The following is a 7,585-nucleotide window of genomic DNA, read 5'->3' as shown; positions in this document are numbered from 1 at the left end:
GTAATCATTTGCCAATACACAATTGAAATCCTTGCAGAAAGAGCTTTCTTGCGTTTTTTCACTATGGTCTTCCCTCATGACATATGTGTGTTCTCCATGTAATGGTTCTTTAAATGCAGTCTATGGTGTCCTCTTCTCCAAAACACACAGAACATTCCATTCATGAGCTGAGGGGTTCAAATAAACTATCTGGCTTTTCACATGGCTCTAATTTAAGATGAATGAAAATAAGTTGTATTACACCAAGATAAGTAGTGCAGTTTGTGTTACACCTATAATAATCAACACTTTATGCTACAGGAAAATTATCTTGATATTTTTGGAAATACTCTTTTATTTTTCAGGTGCATGAAATATGTTAATGTGGTTCTCTGCAGGGTAATTTTTCCTGTAGCCTTGGTCCCCTTGCATTCCCTTCTCTGTGTCAGTAAATGCATATTAATTATTTACTATGTACTATGAATGAGGATAAAAAGAATAAACCTCTGTGATGGAATTGCTCTGGATTTCTTATGGATAAAGGTCAACAACACTATAATAATACCATATTATAAATGTTGTAACAGTTTTGTAAAAGCATGATAGAAAATAGAAGAATGGGGACTAAATGAGTCTTAGAAATCAGAGACTGATTCATGAAAGAGGTGATGGCTTTGGGCATATTTTTATTGTATGATTTATGATATAAATATATACAAGTGCTGACTTGTACTTTTAGAGACAGTAGTTCAATGAATCTGTAAGGAGAGACAATCCTAATATTTGCAGGTTTGATTAGACTCAACTCTGTAAAATGAAATTTGATGGATAGCATTACAATAAAATGGTTTACATTAACATGATAAAATAAAAATAATCCACCTGAATCAATTTGAATGATTAGCTTTAAAATGCTCATCCTGCATCCTGAACAGTTGTTGGGTTTGTTGCAGTGGAGATAGGCAGCATTAGTGACATATTCATAATGTCAACAGTGACATATGTAGTTGACAGAGTTCATTCATTCTCATTATTTCATTTACTTTTCACAAGAACTGGAAGAGGCAGGCATTTTTTATCCTGGTTGAGAAAATTGTCAAGATAATTGGTAAAGTCTAGATAGGGACTTGTGTCTTTAAAAGTCCAGGACTTTTAAACTTCCATGGAGCCTGTGGTGGTTTGGATGAAAATATTCCCATTACCTACACACTGGCTCTTATATTTAAATACTTAGTTACCAAGGAGTGGCAATATTTGAATGGATTAGGAGGTGTTGTAGGAAGTATCTCACTGGGCTGGGCTCTGAGGTTTCACACTGCCCATTAAAATCCCAGGGTCTGGCTCTTACAGCTGCCTGTGGATCCCGACATAGAACTCTCTGCTACATCTCTAGCATCATGTCTGCCTGTATGCTACCATGTCCCACAATGATGATAATGGAAGAAACCTGTGAAACTGAAAGCCAACTCCAGTTAAATGTTTTCCTTTATAAGAGTTGCTATGGCTATGGTGTATCTTCACAGCAATAGAACCCTAAGTCACAGCCTTTCCTTGTAGAGGTTAGAGTATTCTCTGCCCTGAAAACACTTCACTAGATGTATTTTCTGAAAGTCTTGCTGAAAAGGCAGGCCTCTTTTTGAAAACAGGATATGTTATTTTCCCTCAGAAATCTAAGTTGCCTGTTTTGCTCTATTTCTTGGGACTATTCACAATGAAAAATGGGAGAAAAAAAGAAGAATCAAACATTTCTCTAAGTTTTGAACATGCCATTAGGAAAGTTAAAATATGCAAATAGATTTGGATTTTTTGGCAAGGGCAACTTGAAAAGTAACAATAGAGCTGATATCCTGAAATGATGAGCAAAGCAAACCTCAGCTGGGAACCCTGGCTTAAGCAGGGTCCATTGTCACAAAGGGTGAGATGCTTTGGTTGTTTGTGGGGCTTTGTCTATATCAGTTGGATGAAGTTTGAACTGGGATTGGAACAAACACACAATGGGAGAAATTGGTGAGACACAGGGAATAGAGTAGCTCTGCAGTCACAGTTTCATTTTATGGTTAATGAAGTGCAACTAAAAGGCAAATTTGAAAATGAAAGCATGGTAGGAAAGCATTTCAGTTGTCTTGTGACCATTCCCAAGAAAAAGAACAAATCAGGGAACCCGTATTTCTGAGGGAAAATTTCATTTTCTCTTTTCAAAAGTCTTCTTGCCCCAGACTTCCAGAAAAAATAGCCGGTGAAAAGCTCGAAGGACAGACAAGAATCTTTCTTATCTCTAGAGTGAAAGGCTCCATGGACGCTTAGACATCCTGGCTTGAGCAGAAAGAAAACCTAGGCATGACAGGAAGCTCTGCATTACAGCTTCAGCATGGGAAAAATGACCATATAAAAGAAAACCCCAAACACAAAAACAAAAAGGAAAAACAAAAGCAAACAAATAACAAAGCAAAAAGTTAAAGGTCCAGTCGAGCTATCTGGGTGAACTTGACAAGGCCATGGACAGCCATTTAGTCCACTGACATGGGGGAATCATATATTTTAGACAGGATCCAGTGAATGGCAAGTTTCTAAAATGGAAAAATTTCAGGTGAACAGTCACATTAAAATAAATCATTTAAATATTTTTACGTTTAGGCAAGAGGATATTTAATACTGCTTGCATTATTTATAACTAGCTCAAGATTAAGAAGGCCTGACAGTCATTTAAGGTGATGAAAAGAATCAGTTGTTCTATTTGAGACTTGAGTTTTATATATGCTAAGATATAATTTATGTTGTACATGTATTCACTAGAATCATAATTTATTGACAAAAGTAAATTCATCAGATTTGATATAAAATCCTGTGATAGTACTTGTAGTATGCACAATCATGGCTCTAAGAATGTCTGTATCTTAGTGTTTACAATTTTTTAATTGTTATTTTACAGAGCAAAAGGAACTTTGTAAATATGGCATTGTAATAATAAGTTGTTTAGTTTCTGTGCCCAAGTAACTGATGGGAAGTAATTTAAAGGAAGACATGTTTATTTCAGCTCATAGTATGATGGTGCTTTACATTTTGGTAAGGAAGGCCAGAATGCAGAATTTATTTTTCATACCTAAGAATGTAGAGTAGAAGTGGAAGTTCGCTAACATATGGGCAGGTTAAAAGGAAATACAGAACAGTAAAAATGACTGCCTTATAAACTTGAAGACCAACTCACACTCTGAGTGACCCCCCTGCTTCCAGTTAACTCCACATTCCAAAAGCCTCAAAGCCTCCAAAACACTGCCACCAGATGGGCACCAGATGTTCATATAAGCCTGTATGGGGTAGGATTTTGCTTCCAGAACACAACAGACATTGTTGAGGTTAAGGATCTTGAAATGTAGCTGAACAAGACAAAATGAACTCCACATTTTCTTTTGTTTAGGTGATGTTTTGTTTTGCCTTTTTGTGTCTTATTTTGTTTGTCTGTTTTGATTTTCATTTTGTTTTTTGAGGGGGGAGTGAGGTGGATGGGGAGGAGGAGAGGATTTGGGAGGTGGTAGAAAATATGCTGAAAATAATGTGTAAGAAAATGTTTTTTGTAAGGAGTTGAGATTGGAGATTGTTTGGGATTAATTGGATGGATTCAACTGAATCAGATGAGTCTTTAAAATTAGAAAATTGTCCTTGGTTGTAATCAGTGATAAAGATGGCAGTTGGGGAATGATTCAATGCCCCGTTGCCCATTCTGAGGTACAAGAAGCTATATTTAAAGAACTGAAATCTGCCAAGAACCGAATAAATAAATAAATAAATAAATGAAATTAATCTTATACTAGCTCCTCCAGAAATGAATACAACCCTGGTAACAATATCTGCATCTAAAATTGTTTAAGACACATGTTGGATTTCAACCTACAAAGCAGCAAGATAGTATATTTGTGTTACTTAATCCACTGTATTTTTGGTGATTTGTTATGGTGTCATCACAAACCTATTTACACATTTGCTGTAAGATTTTGAGACTTAAAGATTTTAAGTCTTATGGAGACAATGATTTCTATCTGCTCCCCACAGACATATGTCAACTTGTTATAATGTTATCTAGGAAATGGGAATAAAATATTAGCTGAGCTAATTTATTCATTGGTTATTTTATATGAAAATATTCATTGGGTGCTTTAGCATACGTGTTTCTTCTGTACTTGTTGTTGGGTATAAATTAAAAGATATAAAGGGTAATGTTTTTTTTCTTAGAATCCAAGTCAACAAACTTAGGTAAGTCTTGTTTAAGAAGGGAAGATGGAATGATAGCCTGTTGGTCTCATCTGACCCATTTCATATTTTTTTATGTTAAGTTGAAACACAGATAAGCTCATTAGTTTACATACTCTGTTAGGTCACTTTGCTGCTACAATGGCAGAATCATGTTGTTACATAGGTATCACAAGGATTATATGTTTCAAAAATTCATAAATCATTGTCAGTTAGATTTTTTCACTTTCTGGGTGGTAAGCTATGGGCAAAATATACTAATGTTTCAAGCTTTTTAAGAAATCTTGTCTATAGAATTAAGAAGGTATAATTTATCTCTCAGGTTGGCTATGAGAATGAAAGGTTGAATTAGAAATAAATGGTGGTTTTCAATGTTTGGTCAGATGACATATTCTGTAAATGTGTGCTATATTTTTAAGACTAATTTTTGGAACAGTTTAGTTTTACCAAAATTAAAAATCATACTGAATCTATAAATCTGATTGGTATATCCTGACAATATTCTATCTACATATTCATGCAGCATATTATTAATTCAGTTGTTTGATTTTTCAGAGTTCTGTTGTTTTCTTCTTAGAGATTTTGTATGTATGTCTTTAGATTTAATCCTAGTTTGGTAGTGAAAGTAAGCAATTTTTGTTTTTGCTTTTTTGTCTATCCAGTGTTGGTGTATAGTAAAGTTATTAATTTTCATGTTAATTTCACTTAATATGCCTCTGTTGAAATTGTTTATTACTTCCAGAAACTTTTTTTAATTCATTCTATACTGACAGTCATACATCATTTATGAACAGTGACAGTTTATTTTTTAAATTTTTAAAGATTTCCAATCAATGTAAATTTTCTTACATTGCCTTGTGTTGTCTTACTACATTACCTAGGATATCCAGAATGGAGTCCAAAACTATTAGATTGATTATTACTATCCTTTGTTTCTGACTTTAGTAAGAAAGCTCTTAGTTTCTTAATTCAAGTATGTTAACTGTAGTTTTTTGTTAGTTTTGTTCATCAACTTGAAACTGTTTATCTCTATTCCTTGTATACAAAGAGGCTTTACCAAAACTAAATGTCAGATGCTGTCCTTTGTGTTTTCTGTATTTATTGTTAAGAACATGTGATGTTTAATATTTAACACTTTGATTTAGTGCATTATCTTAATTGATTTTTGGTAGTTGATCCTGCTTTTTATTCTTGGGAAAAATCCTTATTTGTCAATATATAATTCTCTACATTTGTAGATTGGGTTTGTTAATATTTTGTGAAAAAATGTTATACACATGTTTATGGGAGAGCCTGATCTTTACTTTTATTTTTGATGCTATAATATAATTACAACATTTCCATCTTCTATTTCTTCTCTCCAAATACACCCATATAATCATCCGTGCTCTCTTTTCAAATTCATGGCCTCTTTTTCATTAAATATTATTGCCTATTTATATACATACATACATACATTACTAAATCTCAACAATATAACTGCAAAAACTTGAGTTAAACAAGGATCACACCAATGGACATGCATCATTAATCTTGGTAAATTCTCTTCTTTATCAAGTTTAGTTTCTATGAAATGGAATAATATCGTTTATAAATTAAGATTAGTGTAGTAACTCTCTATCCAGTGATTTTTAATATGATATGTTTAAAGTAGATTTACAAGTAGATAAAATAATTTGATCTTGTTTTTATTATTCTTTAGCAATTTATTTATTTATTACTTAAATTAGAAATAAGCTTGCTAACGTTTTGTACTTCATAGATATAAAATTTTGTGTGCAATCCTTCTGTCAAAGACTTTGAAAATTACAATAGTCTTGATTATGAAAAAAAGACATTAAGTATATTTATTATAAAAGATTTGGTAGCACACGCCTTTAATGCCAGTACTCAGTAGGCAGAGTCAGGCAGATCTCTATGAGTCTGAGGCCAGCCTGGTCTACAGAGCTAGTTCAAGGACAGCCTCCAAAAAATAAATAAGCAAGCTTCACATGTCAATCCCAGCTCCCTCTCCCTCCCCTCTTCTCCTACCATCCACCAATCCCCAACCCCCCACCCAATACTCACTCCACTCTCCAGGGAGGGTGAGGCCCTTCATGGGAGATCGCCAAAGTCTGTCGTATCATCCAAGGCAGGGCTGAGGCCCTACCCCATGTGTCCAGGCTGAGAGATTATGCCTCCATATGGAAGGGGCTCACAAAGTCCATTTGGATGCTAGGGATAAATACTGATCTAGTACCCGAGGCTACAAAGAATGCTGAGGCCTCTTCACTGACACCCACTTTCAGGGGGTCTGAATCAGTCCCATGCTGCTCTCTCAGCCATCAGTCTGGGGTTCATGAGTTCCCCATTGTTCAGGTCAGCTGTTTCACCCACCCAGGCTTGACCCCTTTGCTCATCACTCCTCCCTTTCTGTAACTGGGTTCCAGGAGTTCAGTTCAGTGTTTAAGTGTGGGTGTCTGCCTCTGCTTCCATCAGCCACTGGATGAAGGTTCTTGGATGGCATATAAGGTAGCCATCAATCTCATTATCGAAGAAGGGCATTTAAGGTAGCCTTTCCACTATTGTTTAGATTGCCCGGTGGTGTCATCCTTGTAGATATCTGGAAATCTCACAAGTGCCAGATCTCTCCTCAAATGGCTCTCTCTATTATGGTATCTCTCAAAATGCTCTCCATTAATCTACCCTGGACTCAAACTTCCTGCTCCCCCATGTCATCCTCTGCCCTCCTCTTCACCCCCATCTCTTTCTCCCAGGCTCCTCTCCCATGACCCCATGGTCCCAATCTCCTCAGGAGATCCTGTCTGGCTCCCCCTCTTTGGGGTACCATGCATATTTCTCTTAGGATCCTCCCCGTTTCCTTGACTCTCTGGTGGTAGGATTGTAGGCTGGCCCTCCTTGTCTCATACCTAGAATCCATATATGAGTGAGTACATACCATGTTTGTCTTTCTGTGACTGGGTTACCTCACTCAGGATGGTTTCTTTTAGTGCCATCCATTTGCCTGCAAATTTCAAGATTCCATTGTTTTTATCTACTGAATAGTACTCCATTGTGTAAATGTACCACATTTTCTCTATCCACTCTTGAGTAGAGCAGCATCTAGGTTGCTTTCAGGTTATGGCTATTATAAATAATGCTTCTATTAACATAGCTGAACATACGTCCTTGTTGTATAAATGAGCATCTTTTGGGTATATGCCCAAGAGTGGAATTGCTGGAACTTGGGTAGATTGATTCCTATTTTCCTGAGGATTCTCCATACTGATTTCCAAAGTGATTGTATGAGTTGGCACTCCCACCAGCTGTGGAGGAGTGTTCCCCTCTTGCTACATTCTCTCCAGCATAAACTGTCGTTGGT

The sequence above is a fragment of the Mesocricetus auratus genome, unplaced genomic scaffold (assembly GCF_017639785.1).
Source record: "Mesocricetus auratus isolate SY011 unplaced genomic scaffold, BCM_Maur_2.0 Super-Scaffold_100003, whole genome shotgun sequence".
Taxonomy (NCBI): domain Eukaryota; kingdom Metazoa; phylum Chordata; class Mammalia; order Rodentia; family Cricetidae; genus Mesocricetus; species Mesocricetus auratus.
The sequence above is the reverse complement of the archived record's forward strand: the minus strand, read 5'-3'. Positions refer to the sequence as shown.